This window comes from Mobula birostris, chromosome 6 (genome assembly GCF_030028105.1).
Source record: "Mobula birostris isolate sMobBir1 chromosome 6, sMobBir1.hap1, whole genome shotgun sequence".
Classification (NCBI taxonomy): Eukaryota; Metazoa; Chordata; class Chondrichthyes; order Myliobatiformes; family Myliobatidae; genus Mobula; species Mobula birostris.
In genome coordinates, this window is record NC_092375.1 from 81,768,777 (window position 1) to 81,783,723 (window position 14,947).

At 42.6% G+C, this 14,947-nt stretch overlaps 1 protein-coding gene across 4 annotated transcripts in view; it reads left to right on the plus strand.

Moving 5' to 3' along the window:
- LOC140199142 (rho GTPase-activating protein 6) overlaps nt 1-14,947 on the plus strand; it is a 565,740-nt gene that overhangs the window by 250,335 nt on the left and 300,458 nt on the right. The gene's annotated exons all lie outside the window — the stretch shown is intronic.

The window sequence follows — 14,947 nt, forward strand, 5'->3', positions numbered from 1 at the left end:
TTCCTTTATTCTGAAGATGTGTCCTTGGATCCTAGATTCTCCTACTAATGAAATATCTTCTCTAAGTAAGTGATAGATTTTGATGAGATTCCCTTTCATCTTTCTAACTCATCAATTACAGGCCAGGTCATCAAAAGCTCCTCATACATCAAACCTTCAATTCCTGGACCATTCTTGTGAACTTCCTTTGGACCCTTTCCAGGGCATTTTTCCTTGGATACAGGGTCCAAATTTTCTCACATTATTCCAAATGCAATCTGACTGATATCCTATAAAGCCTCAGCAGTACATTCTTGCTTTTATATTCTAGTCCTCTTGAAATAAATGTTAACATTGCAGTTGCCTTCATTACTACTGACTCAATCTGTGAGTTAACCTTCAGGGAATACTGAACTAGGACTCCTAAGTCCCTTTGCACCTCTGATATTTTCATTTCAGAATCAGAATCAGGTTTATCATCACTGACATGTGACATTAAATTTATTTTTCCATTTAGAAAATACCTAGATTCTTCTTACCAAAATGCATAACCCTACACTTTGCCTATGTTGTGTTCTGTATCTAAGTTCTTTATCCACTCTTCCAACCTGCCCAAGTCTGTTAACACACTCCTTGCCTCCATGACACTACTTGTCCCTCCAGCAGTAGAGGTTACCTCAGTAAGTATATTTAAGACAAGGTTGGATAGATTTTTGCATAGTAGGGGAATTAAGGGTTATGGGGAAAAGGCAGGTAGGTGGAGGTGAGTCTATGGTCAGATCAGCCATGATCTTATTGAATGGTGGAGCAGACTGGATGGGCAAGATGGCCGACTCCTGCTCCTATTTTTTTATGTTCTTTTGTTATCTCTCTTGTTACCAACTGCAAACTTGGTCACAATGCCAACAGCTCCTTTATCTAGATCAGGGGGTTCCCTATCTTTTTTATGCCATGGACCATTTTCATTAAGCAAGGGGTTTGTGGACTTCAGGATGGGAGCCACTAATCTAGATCATTAATATATAAAGTGAAGTGAGATGTCCCGTAAACATACACAATGGACAAAAATAGTGAGGAAAGTCCTTGGGAAACAAACGTATGGTGTTTAGATATATAGGTTCTCAAAACTTCCTGGGTAGCATTTATGAAATTGTCAAACGTTTATTACAGAGGACGATGCCATCCTAATCCTACTTTCTAGCACTAGATCTGCAGGCCACTGCTCTTCCAAAATGACAAATGCATAATGCTTAAATGTGACAGCGGTGTCTGTCTCTACCACCCTCTCAGACAGAGAGCTCCTACCACTACTCTGGGCAGAAAAGTATTACTTCCTCTTCTAATCATCCCTCTAATTTTTTGTATCTTATTTGAAATCGATGCCTTAGATTTTGATCTCTCTGCCTAGAGAAATTAGGTTCTTCCTGTTTATCTAGGCCCCTCAGAATTGTGTTCTCTCTTCATTTGCCTCTGTTTCAAAGCAAACCCAACGCATCCAATCTTCAGAATTTTTCCAGTCCCAGCAGCATGCACGTAAACCTCTAATGCACCCTCTCCAGAGCAATTACATCTTCCATGTCCAGGTAGTGACCAGAACAGTATGTGGTACTTGGGTTTTGTATGTAGTTCTGGTGCATCCTTTCTGCTCTTATTTTGAATACTCCTTTGTAAATCTGCTTAATTCTGCCCACTCTTCTGGGTAGGACCGGAAACTAGGCTTCTTGGAATTGTTGGACCTGGCATTTTTCTTTTGTGGTAATGTCAATCCAAAGTGATTGGTTTCTGTCAAACTGCACATGAGCACACTATTATTTCAATAACCCTTCATGTTATGGGTTAGTCATCTCTGATCCAGATTGGACTTTTGACCATAACAATCAACTGTCCTTCTAGGTAATAATTCTTAATATCTTGGATCACAAAAGGAAGTCTTTCAGGTCCTGGTGTGGATTCAGCATCCCAGCAGAGCTGTCAGCTTCCTTTAGTTGCCCTGCTTTTTTCCCCATAAGTCAATAACATTTTTCTTTTCAAGTAATATATATTTTCTTCTTGAATGTGACCCCAACTGTATTTGAAGTACCAACATGTTGACCTCTTTTTTTAAATTTGCCAATTACTTAGGATTCCTGTTTAAGATGGTGCTGGTGAAGCCCAGCGATTACTCATCGGCAGCAAAATAAGTATAGAATACAACTAAATACTTTCTCAGTAACACTTTTTCTGGTAAAGATTTCTGGTAGATGATCACTGCAAACAATGGAGAGGTGAGCAGAAGCGTCTACCAAAAGCGAGAGTAAGTAAAGACTTGAGGTTTGATCAATCTAAGCACCAGGCTGAAATGTAGTGGTGAGGTCCAAGCCTAGAGCGTATTGAAGCAATAGGGCCCGGGGTCCTACAGGGAGGAATGACCCGATGTTTGGATGATTTAAATGCTGGGCCAGATCGAACAGGCAGGGTGCCAGGACCAGTGAGGGTCAGGCCAGTTCTGCTCACTGCTTCACAACGTTTACTCGGCTCTGTGTTGAACTGAGGCTGTGGCTGTGGCCGTGGCCTGCACGGGCTGCAATGATGACGGGCTTCGTGTCTGTGGTCACATTTCCGTTCTGAATGCTATTCGCCCACTTTTATTGTTTACATGATTTTTTTTTCTCTGCACATTGGGTGTTTGATGGTCTGTTTTTCTTAATGGGTTCTTGGGGGTTTCTGTGTTTTGTGGCTGCCTCTAAGGAGACAAATATCAAGGTGTATAATGTATACACACTTTGTTAATAAATGTACTTTGAACTTCTGAACTTTTAAAATTTGTGTCCTCTGCTTACACATTCGTTTGCGCCAGAAACAGATTTTTTTCCATCCACTTTATCATTACCCCTTGTAATCTCTGAAAACAATCTTTAACCTTTAAGCAGAGCAACCACCTGGGCTCTATGATATCCCCACTTGCTTTTGAATTTACAAAAGCTTGATTTACTCAGGGAATCAGTTTGGCATGCCTGTTCTTTAGTGTTCAGTACAAACTTTAATTTTATGACAGGCTGGAGTGTTGATATTAATAGTCAAAGTTACCACTCTTGTTAGGGTTTCCTTTGACTTTGGGAATACCACACTCAAAGGACGTTGCTTTCATCTGTATGTACTGTAGCAAGTAACTATGGAGTAATCTTTCAACAAACTTATTTTCTATTTAATACATAGATTATGGAAATAGTAATGCAGTTGCTTTGGATCCTGTGATTTTTTAAATCTTTATTCTCCCCAAGTTCTTATTATTGGAGATGCTGGACCAAGAACTACATAGTGAAGGATTTTTTTGGCGGCATATTTTGCTGGAAATGAAAGTTTATAAGACCAAAGTGAAGGGTAATGGGAGGTAATATTCAAATAAGTAGCTGGGGGATGGTAGAGAAGATGGGTGGAATTTAAAATCAAGCCAGACCCAGATGAGAAATAGAGTGAAACAAAGATTGGAAGTAACAGAGGAGCTATAAAATACAGCAACATTTAATATTTTGCAAATGTCTAACAACAATTAAGTACAGGTAGTAATGCATTTGGACAGATTAAATTGTTTCCTTCCTGGCTCAGAAGTTAGTAGTCACATCTTTTTACATTTGACCTATTATTAAAAACATAGTTAAGTTATTAATTACAAATGTATATTTCTGTGGGGAATATAATGAGTAATTAATATGGAAGTCTGTCACATGCTTAAAAATAACGAAGAGGCTAAATACATGATGGCCTTTGCCGTGGGTGAAGCAAATGGCAGTTAGTTCTGAAGATTTGCAATCTTTGACAAATGATCAAACTTGATGACCATTTACACATTTGGCTTCAGTTCCTTCAGTATTGCAGTTTTCAAGAAAATATAGTCAGTGGTTCAATTTTCCCTTTGTCTCCCTAATGCCAGAAAAAGTAGCACTATTTTGTGTCACTTTCAAATGATCTTTCCATGATATATTGGATGGGGGAAGCAAGTTATTGCACAGTAGTATGACACTGTAATTAATTTTTAGGTGCACTTCCCTGAACGTCTGCGATCCTATATCATTGTTTAATATGAAGAAACCAAATGTATGACACTCAGTGGCCACTTTATCAGGTACCTGCTCATTAGTGCAAGTATCTAATCAGCCAATCATTTGACAGCAACTCAATGCATAAAGCCAGGCAGATGTGGTCGGGAGGTTCTGTTGTTGTTCAGACCAAACATCAGGATGAAGAAGGAATGTGATCTAAGTGATTTTGACCGTGGAATGATTGTTGGTGCCAGGTGGGGTGGTTTGAGTATCTCAGGAGCACCTGATCTCCTAGGGAATTCACGCACAACAGACTCTAGAGTTTACAGAGTATGGTGCGATAAGCAGAAAAAAACAGTGAACAGCAGTTTTGTTATTGAGAGAGGTCAGAGGATAGCGGCCACACTGGTTCAAGCTGACAGGAAAGTAACAGTAACATAAATAACCGTACATTACAGCAGTGGTGTGCCGAAGCGTGGCTCTGAACTACAGCATGTCAAAACTTGAAGCGGATGAGCTACAGCAGTAGAAGTCCATGAACGTGCATTCAGTGGCTACTTTATTAGTTACAAGAGGTACCTAATAATGTGGCTACTGATTGTATGCCTTAGTATTCTGGTGATACAATGCTGGGTGGAGGTGTGAGTTGTGAGACGGATGTAGAAGGCTTTAAGGGGATGTTAACCAGCTAAGTGAATGGGTGAGGATATGACAGATGGAATACAATGTGGGAAAAATTTAAAATTCTCCAAAAATGAGCATGGGGTATTGTTTTCTTTTAAAACAGTGAGAACTGTTGGTGTTTGGAAGGACCCAGATATTATTATACAAGTATTGCCAAAAGTTATCATGTAATTAGGAAGATAAATGGTATGTTAGCCTTTATTATAAGAAAAATTAAATAATAATAACAAGTGTCTTATTGATGCTGTGGGAAATTCTTTCACTATAGCAGCAACATTTAAAAATATACTTAGCAGTGTGCAGACTTAACTAATAATAAAGTACGGAATAATAATTCACCAATGTGCAATAATAATGTCTGGAATATTATATATTGTACTATAATATATGTTCTCCTGTCACACAGAGATGAACTGTTGTATATGCTTATTGCATTTGGTGAGCAAGATTTTCTGTAACGATCCTTGTGACAGTGGAGTTGAATGAATCTGTGTGAACGGGTGCGCCGCTGCTTATAAAGTAGGTCATGGAGAGGATGTGCCAGATTGTCCATAATGGATAACAGTATGTTTAGTAATCTCCTCTCCACCTCTAACTCAAAGAGTCCGCGTTGTAGCCAAGGACAGATCTAGCCTTTTTGATGAGTTTGTTAGTCTTTTTTTTTGCATCACCAACACTGATGCTACTCCCCAACATAAAGCCGTAAAGAAGACTGCACTCGCTACAACAGGCTGGAAAAAGATCTTCATCATCCTGCTGCACACATTGAAGGATCTCAGTGTCCTTAGAAAATAGAGTCTGCTCATCCCCTTCTTGTAAACAGCCTTGGTGTTGCTTTTCCTGTCAAGTCTGTTGTCGAGGTGAACACCCAAGTATTCGTACTCCTCCAGCACTGCAACTTGTTCTCCCAGAATGTATACAGGACTCGTCACAGTCCTCTTCCTCCTGAGATCAGTCACCATCTCCCTGGTTTTGGCCACATTCTGAAGCAGGCAATTCCTCCCACACCACTTCACAAACTTGTCCACCAGTCCTCTGTACTCAGACTCCTGCCCATCTCTGATATACCCAGCCACTGCAGAGTCATCAGGGAACTTCTGCAAGACTTAGATTTGTACTGAAAGTCTGAGGTCTGAGGTGTACAGTGTGAACAGAAACAGAGATGGGATAGGCCTTGTGGCCCCCCACCACCATCATCTCAGATGGAGAACTGCCCAGCCATACAAGTCTATCTGTCAGGTAGTCAGTAATCCCGGAGAAAGTGGATTTGTCTAGGCCCATCCTTTGCAGCTTCTTATTCAGAAGAAGTGGCTGGATTGTATTGAAGGCACTTGAGAAATCAAAAAATGTGATTTCACAATGCTACCAGCATCATCCAGGTGGGTGGGAGCTCTGTGCAAAAGGTAGACTCCCACATGAGTTTGTTAGGCAAACTGTAGAGGGTCCAGTGAAGATCTCACCTGCAGTCCAGGGGCAGTCAGGACCAGACTTTCCAGCCCCTTCGTCACATGAGATGTGAGGCCAATTGGTCTGCAGTCATTAAGTTCAGATGGAGTCACCTTCTTGGGTACAGGAACCAAGCAGGAAGTATCTGCTCCTGACTCAGACTCAGATGGTAAAGGTGCTGCAAAATTCCAGACAGCTGGCTCGCACAGGCCTTCAGTACCCTGGGGCTGATACTGTCAGGTCCAGCAGCCTTGCCTTGATGTAGTCTCTCCAGCTGTCTCTTAACCTGACCTGCACTGACAGTCAGGTGGGGGAGGGTGGTCATCCCCATGGAGGCAGGATACTCCAAAGTTGGGTGGGGGTGGGGTTTGGAGCACTAGCACTCACCAGAGGTGGGGGGAGGGGTGGAGGGAGAAACCTTCGGGGGTAGGGTGGGTGGATAGTTTGGGCAAGTGGGAGAGGGGCAGCAAGAAGAGGTCGGGTCTCGCCAATATATAGAAGGCCACATCGGGAGCACCGGACGCAGTATATCACCCAAGCCGACTCACAGGTGAAGTGTCGCCTCACCTGGAAGGACTGTTTGGGGCCCTGAATGGTGGTAAGGGAGGACGTGTATAGCACCGGATGCAATATATCACTTTCTATATATTGGTGAGACCCGACGCAGACTGGGAAACCGCTTTACTGAACACCTACGCTCTGCCCGCCAGAGAAAGCAGGATCTCCCAGTAGCCACACATTTTAATTTCACATCCCATTCCCATTCTGACATGTCTATCCACGGCCTCCTCTACGGTAAAGATGAAGCTACCCTCAGGTTGGAGGAACAACACCTTATATTCCGTCTGAGTAGCCTCCAACCTGAAGGCATGAACATTGACTTCTCTAACTTCCACTAATGCCCCACCTCCCCCTCGTACCCCATCCATTATTTATTTTTATACACACATTCCTTCTCTCACTCTCCTTTTTCTCCCTCTGTCCTTCTGACTATACCCCTTGCCCACCCTCTGGGTCCCCCCCCCCCACCCCCGTCTTTCTCCCTGGGCCTCCTGTCCCATGATCCTCTCATATCCCCTTTGCCAATCACCTGTCCAGCTCTTGGCTCCATCCCTCCCCCTCCTGTCTTCTCCTATCATTGTGGATCTCCCCCTCCCCCTCCCACTTTCAAATCTCTTACTAACTCTTCCTTCAGTTAGTCCTGACGAAGGGTCTTGGCCTGAAACGTCGACTGTACCTCTTCCTAGAGATGCTGCCTGGCCTGCTGCGTTCACCAGCAACTTTGATGTGTGTTGCTTGAATTTCCAACATCTGCAGAATTCCAGTTGTCCACTACTCTCTGCGGTTTCTTGTGCATTCACATTGCCGCACATGGCCATGATGCAACAAATCAGTGCATCTGTTGAAGTTTCTTACAGTGTTTATTGACAAGTCAAACCTCCTTGGTGTCCTAAAAAAGATGACGGTGGTGTGCTTTCTTTATGGTGCATCTATGTGATGGGCCTAGTACGTGTCATCTAATATGTTAATACCCAGGAATTTAAAGCTACTAACTCTCTCCACTGCTGATTCTCAAATGTAGACCTGTGTACGTTTGCCCTCCTTTCCCTTCCTGCAGTCAAGGATCAGCTCTTTTGCTTTGCTGGTGTGGAGCGAGAGCTCAACGCACCATAGCAAGATTTGAGTAACAATAGATAGAATCTGACCAGGATGTTGCCTGGATTGGAGGGCTTCAAGAGGAAAGATGGGAAAGGCTGGCATTGCTCTCCCTGCAGTGCAGGAGGCTGAGGGATGTCCTTATGGAGTTCTATAAAATAATGAAGGGCATAGACAAGACAGATAGTCAGTCTTTTTCCAATGATAGGGGTGCCTGAAACTAAAGGATGAAGGCCTAAGGTGAGAGGAAAGTATTTAAAGGAAATCTGCGGGCCATGTTTTCCACACAGTGCAGTGGATCTGTGAAACAAGCTGCAAGAGGAGGTAGAATCACAGCATTTAAAAAGCATTGGATGGGTACATAGACAGGAAAGGTGCAAGGAGATATCAGAATCAGGTTTGATGTCACTGTCATATGTGAAGTTTGTTGTCTTTGCAGCAGCAGCACAAGGCAGTATATAGTATAAAAATGTGAATTGCAGTAAATATATATCCATAATAGTTAAATAAGTAGAGTAAAAATAGAAATAAAAAAGTAGTGTTCATGGGTTCAATATCCATTCAGAAATTGGATGGCAGAGGGGAAGAAGCGATTCCTAGATTGAGTGTGTGCCTTCAGGCTTCTGTACCTCGTACCTGATGGTAGCCTTGAGAACAAGGCATGACCTAGGTGATGGTGGACCTTAATGATGGATCCCACCTTTTTGAGGCATCACTCCTTGATGTCCTGGATATTCTGGAGGCTAGTGCCCATGTTGGAAGGGACTAAGTATATAACTCTCTGCAGCTTATTTTGGTCCTGTGCAGTAGACCTGCCACCCATACCAGACAGTGTTGCAGCCATGGTACATCTATAGAAATTAGTCTTTAGTGACATATCACATTTCGTCAAACTTCTAATGAAATGTAGCTATATATGTCTTTGTACCTGCATTGATATGTTGGGCCTGGAGATATTGACACCCAGGAACCCGAAGTTGCTCACTCTTTCCACTTCTGATCCCTTCATGAGGACTGGTGTCTGTTCCCTCACCTAACCCTTTCTGAAGTCCACAATTAGCTCTTTGGTCTTACTGACGTGGCGTGCAAGGTTGTTGCTGTGACACCACTCAACTAGCTGAAGTATCTCGCTCCTGTACACCCTCTTGTCACCATCTGAGGTTCTACCAACAATGGTTGTGTCAACAACAAATTTAGAGATGGGATTTGAGCTCTGCCTAGCCACACATTCATGGGTGTAGAGAGAGTAGAGCAGGGGGGTGAGCACACATTCCTGAGGTGCAACAGTTTAGATTGGCAGTGTTGAATGGGGCAAATGCTGGAAAATGAAATTACTGTAGATGGACAATTTGGACCAAATGGCCTGTCTCCCCACTGTAGGACTCTGTGACTGTCTGAAGAAGAGCCGAGGAGCCTTGACCACATTTATCTCTGAAGCAATGTCAGCAGGCTGATTAGCTAGTTGTGCATCTTATTGTCTGCTGGTGCTCATTGTATGGTAATTTTGGCACTACAGTTTCCTGAAACCACAGTGATTACTTGTACAGTGCTGTGGGAAGACCTGAAACTTTGTTAAGTAAATATTTTTTCCTTCCTCTGTACTCTTGCCAGAAAATTGTTAAGTGTAATGTGCAGCCAAATTTCTTATTAGTAATTTTTATGTTCCGTATTTCTCAATTTCCTTGGTTGCAGTGACACAGGATAGGACACATACTTATTTATTGTAAATGAACTTGCTCCAAGCAATCCAAAGCCTCCTATGTTCCATTTTTATGACCTTTGCAGCAATGATCTGAAACTTTGCTCCATTAACAAAGACTGGAAAATCTGCCTTGCAGAGAAACATTCGTAATGATTTCAATGCTGCTTACCGAATCCTAACTTGTGAAAATAAAAAGTCCAACAGGCTACTGTGAGGCAGCCTGTTGAGTGAGACGTACTGCACTCTTGCAATCTTTATGGCATGGTATTCATGTACAGTGAAATAAAAGTCAATTTGAAGGTCATTTTTAAGGTCTGGCCAGATGCCAAACATGCCTGGTTGCACGATAAATCAATTATTTTGGCCTGTTTATTGAGTTGTTATCTCAGGTGTATTTGCTTTTCCAGCTGTGCAGAAATTGGTATCAAATTCTGTGTCATTGCATGTATAAGTACTGTGATAAAGATCTGGTTTGACTTGCTACCTCCCTGATAGCAGGAGAGTTCAACTCTCTGTATTTCTCCCACTGCAACAGATATTTATATGGAATTGAGATACAAGGGCATCTGCATAGCAATGTTAGGAATGTTTTGCAAGAGAGCGTACCTTTATTTCAGTATTTCTCTGTCAGCTTGGTTCTTTGCCTTTCTTCATGCCTTTGCAGCTTATGAATGTAAAGATGGAAGAAAATAATGGCAGAGTAGGCTAGTTGGTCCCTCGCGTCTATCCTATCACTCAGATAACTGACCTGACATAGGCCTCAATTCCTCTTCTGTGTAGTTGTATGTAGCCCTTAATTTCCTGATTGTTCAAAAAAATGTATCACTTCTTCTGAATATCACGGTTTGTGCAGCTTCAGAGCTGTCTGACGTGGCTATAAGCAGCACTGGGGCCCCACAGGATTGTATTGGCTTCCTTCCTGTTTGCCCTGTATACCTTGAAGTTTAGTTACAACACTGAGTCATGTCATCAGCAGAAATTCTCTGAAGACTCAGCAATAGCTGAGTGTGTAAACGGGAGGATGGGAGGACGAATACAGGGGCCTGGTGGAGGGCTTTGTCAAATTGTGCAAACTGAATCATCTGCAGCTCAACATCAGTATGACAAAGGAGTTGGTGATGGACGTTAGGAAGGCTAAGCCTGCACTTCTCCCTGTTACTATTGATTGGTGAGGACGTGGATGTGGTGAGGACCTACAAGTACCTGGGGGTGCACCTGGACAACAGACTGGAGTGGAGCACCAAACAGAGGCTGTGTACAAGAAGGGCCAAAGCCGCCTCTACTTCCTGAGGAGACTGAGGTCCTTTGGAGTATGCAGGCCTCTCCTTCACATGTTCTTACCAGTCTGTTGTCGCCAGTACAATCTTCTATGCAGTGGTGTATTGGGGCAATGGCATCAACGTGGGTGATGCCAACAGGCTCAAGAACTGATTAGAAAGGCTGGCTCTGTTACAGAAGTCTTACTGGACACACTGGAGGCTGTGGTAGACCAAAGGACCCTACAGAAAATCCTGGCAATTCTGGACAATGTTTCTCACCCTCTGCATGCCATCTTGGCTGAACAGAGGAACACTTTTAGTAATAGACTAAGACAGTTGCACTGCTCCAAGAAGCTCTGTATGAGGTCATTCTTACCCTCAGCTATTAGGCTTTATAATGAGTCAACCAGGGAAGTGATGACTCCCCTCCTGTCAGACTGTTTGAGGAAGCTTGTTCTTTTTATTCTTTCTTACTTCTGTTGTATTTGTAATGCTGCTGTGACACTGTAATTTCCTTTGGGATCAATAAAATATCTCTCCATCCCTCTATCTCTCCATCCCAGTGATCTGGCTATCAAAACTCTGAGAGAATTTCAGAGATTTATGACATTCTACAAGAAGCAATTCCAATGTACATCACTTTTAAATGACTGCCTCCTTAACTTGTAACTATGTTTCCTGACATGAGATTCACCCCATTAGTGAAAAGATCTTGCTATCTAACCTTTCTACGGTAGTTTGTTTCAATAAGATTGCCTCTTTTTCTAATCTCTGAAAAAAACAGATTTTTAGCCATTCATGATAGACATATTGGCCTAGAAATTTGTAATAAGCCTGAACACACGGAGTGTCAAGCATTGGAGAATATTCATGGGTTGGTGATGTGAGATGGGAAGTGGGGGCATTTCCTGTGGTTTATTATGCAAGGTCCTTGGACAGAGATATTCCATTGCACTCTTTTACCTGGACATTATATGCGGTGGAGCAGATCCACACAAGGAAATCCACGCAAAGGCTTTGTCAGAACAAGTTGGGGATTGCATCAGGAGGGAAGGGCTTGCTCAGCAGCTGATGCAAGTTTTCGGGATGGGTGGGTGAAGGTAGTGGCTTACTGGGGAAATGAAGATTGCAGAGCACAGGAGTGACAATTGTAAGCAACACACACAAAATGCTGGAAAACTCAGCAGGCCAGGCAGCATCTTGGAAAAGAGTACAGTCGACGTTTCGGGCCAAAAGCCTTCAGTAGGACTGGAGAAGCCCTGCTGAAGGGTTTCGGTCCAAAACGTCGACTGTACTTTTTTCCAAGATGCTGCCTGGTCTGCTGAGTTTTCCAGCATTTTGTGTGTGTGTTGCTTGGATTTGCAGCATCTCTTGTTTGGGAGCGACAGTTGTGTTGGGTGCAGAGTAGATCCTGTCAGAGATGAATGTGGAGGGACTTTAATGGAGTGGACAGGAATCTATTATGAAAAACCTGATCACTCTAACATAGAGCTTGATGCCATTGGGAATGATCCATAACTAACAAGGCATTTGGACTCCCTTACAGTTACTCAGTTAAATAATGGCAAAACAGAACTTGGCCTAGTTTAAAATTTACTTCAGTGCACAAGGCGCCTTGCTGCTCATTGACCTCATTTTACAGAGTACAAATTGGCAAAGTGGTGAAAAACAAAGTGCCATTTGTTATTACTGAGCAACTAGACAGCCTGCCTACCTGTGAGTCCTGGAAGTGCCCTACTGACCTGTAGAATAATATGTAATGCCAAGCAGACTGAGAGATTCCACTGTGGCAGAACTGCTGAGCTACTGTGCATTTATGTTGAAGTTTCCTCCAGACCGACTCTGGCTTCCCCCTCACTCAATTGTAACACATCACTCGATGCAGAAAGGCAAATTGCTGCAGCTGCTAGCAATCTGAAATGAAAGTAGAAATTCTGGAAACTCAGGGCAGGCCTGGCAACGTGGGGCTATGGCATAGCCAACACTTCAGATTCATGATCTTTCATCAGAATTTTCCTTAGCTGTTCTGAGAACATGATAAAGCTTCCTTTCCTTGATAAGAATGCAAGTTACTTTGCTTAGAGTTGCTAATAATGCATGCTGTCATGTTGCCTGAAGGTACACCAGGGAGATAATCATGAATCTGTGCACAATCTTATGTAAAATGCAATTGTGTAATATCTAATGGCAGAAATGGTTTAACACTGACACTGGTGTGCTTCTGACGCCTTTCCATCACCTCCATTCGGAAAATGAAGACCTTCATGGAATCTTATTCCTGCAGGTAATAAATTGTTCGTTCCAGTAGGCGGCATTAGTTCAATAGATCCATTTAATATCAGAGAATGTATACAACATACAACCTGAAATCCTTGCTCTTCATAGACATCCACAAAAACAGAAGGGTACCCCAAAGAATGTGTGACAGTAAAAGCATTAGAACCCCAAAGTCCTCCTACTCCCCCCTCCCATGCACAAGTAGCAGCAAGCATCAACCCTCAACCCCCTGCCTCCCCCTTCCCCATTTACTACTGCAAAATGCATCAGCATTAATTCAATTATTTTAAACTTCTGTCTTCCTATACGTTACGTCTGTATTCTCTTTTAATCTAAGTTTGCTGTTCTCCTATTTATTCATCTTTCTGTATCCAGTTTCATTCTGCTCTTCTCCATACCTGCAATTCATCGCTTAAGGAGATGAGTTAAGAGGTTCAATTCTTCAACAATCTCCAATATGCACCATTGACGAGAATGTTTGAACTGTAGGATCGTGAGAATATCTAACAAATGGAACACGATCCACTTGGCAAATTCTGGGCAATGTTTCAACAAAACAATCTCACGGGGAATCACCACCCCATTCCAAGTGCTTAGCAGCCCATTGCTTATCAGGAAGCAGAGATGCACTGTAATCGGTCTTCTGAAACATTACATTGATATTTTATTAATCCTGCAAAGTGAGAAAACATAAATAATCTCATAATTGCAAGAGCCAGGATGTTACTGCTTGTTTATCTCATTTATGGTAAAAATCTGTTTTGGAGTTAATCCTATCCCTGGAGCTCACAGACACCGATAAGTTTTTTCCTTATCAATTCCCTACACATTCAGGAATTAGGTGATTGAGTTTTTCCAAGGCCTTGCATTACATTTAAGCAAATGTACATATTCCCTGGCACAAGGATAATATTCATTATCACATCTGCAAGTTACTTAGCTTTGAAGATAGGTGCAGAAGAGATGGATTTGTCTTTATTGGGTGGGTGGGGGGGGGGGCAGCATGATTACATCCCTCAGAATCTCTCACCAATGATTTTGTTTATGAAGATGGTGACCTGGAAATTCTTGGCTGTGAGGACAACTATTACGTTCATGGTGGTGACACACGTGGACCTGCTCAGTCAAATGACCATTTCCTTTGTCAGATTAATTAAGTTAGGTTGAGTAAACTGCAGAAAGTGGTAAAATTGGTCAGTTCCATCAAGGGCACTAGCCTTCATAGTATCCGAGACATCTTCAAGGAGCAATGCCTCAGACAGGTGGCGTCCATCACTAGGGACCCTCTGACGTCGAGATCATGCCCCCTTCTCATTGCGACCATCAGGAAGGAGGTATAGACACCTGAAGGCACAGACTCAGTGATTCAGGAACAGCTTCTTCCCCTCTGCCATCTGATTTCTAAATGGACATTGAACCAATGAACACAAACTCACTACATCTTTTAAGTTTCTGTTTTGCACTACTTAATTTATTTAATATATCTATATACTTACTGTAATTCAGTTTTTTTCCTTCTATTATTGTGTATTGCATTGTACTGCTGTCACAAAGTTAACAAATTTCATGGCATATGCCGGTGATAATGAATCTGATACAGCAGGTAGTGCTGCTATCTCTCAGTTGCAGGAGTCTGCATTCAATCCTGACCTTCAGTACTGTCTGTGTGGAGTTTACACTTCTCCCTGTGACTGCATTGGCTTCTTCTTTGGGTCCCATCTTCTTCCAATATCCCAAAGGTGTCCACTGGATGAGTGGCATGAAGTTCAAGTAAGATTTGATGGATATGGAGGGAGGAGAAGATGGCAGTGCGATGCAGCGCGCGTAGCCTCTCTGGTGAAATGATATCGTATTTGTTAAATAGGGGCCGTGCACAATTCTGATTTGATGGAGACAGCCGTGAGAGCACGGAGGATCATCTGGAG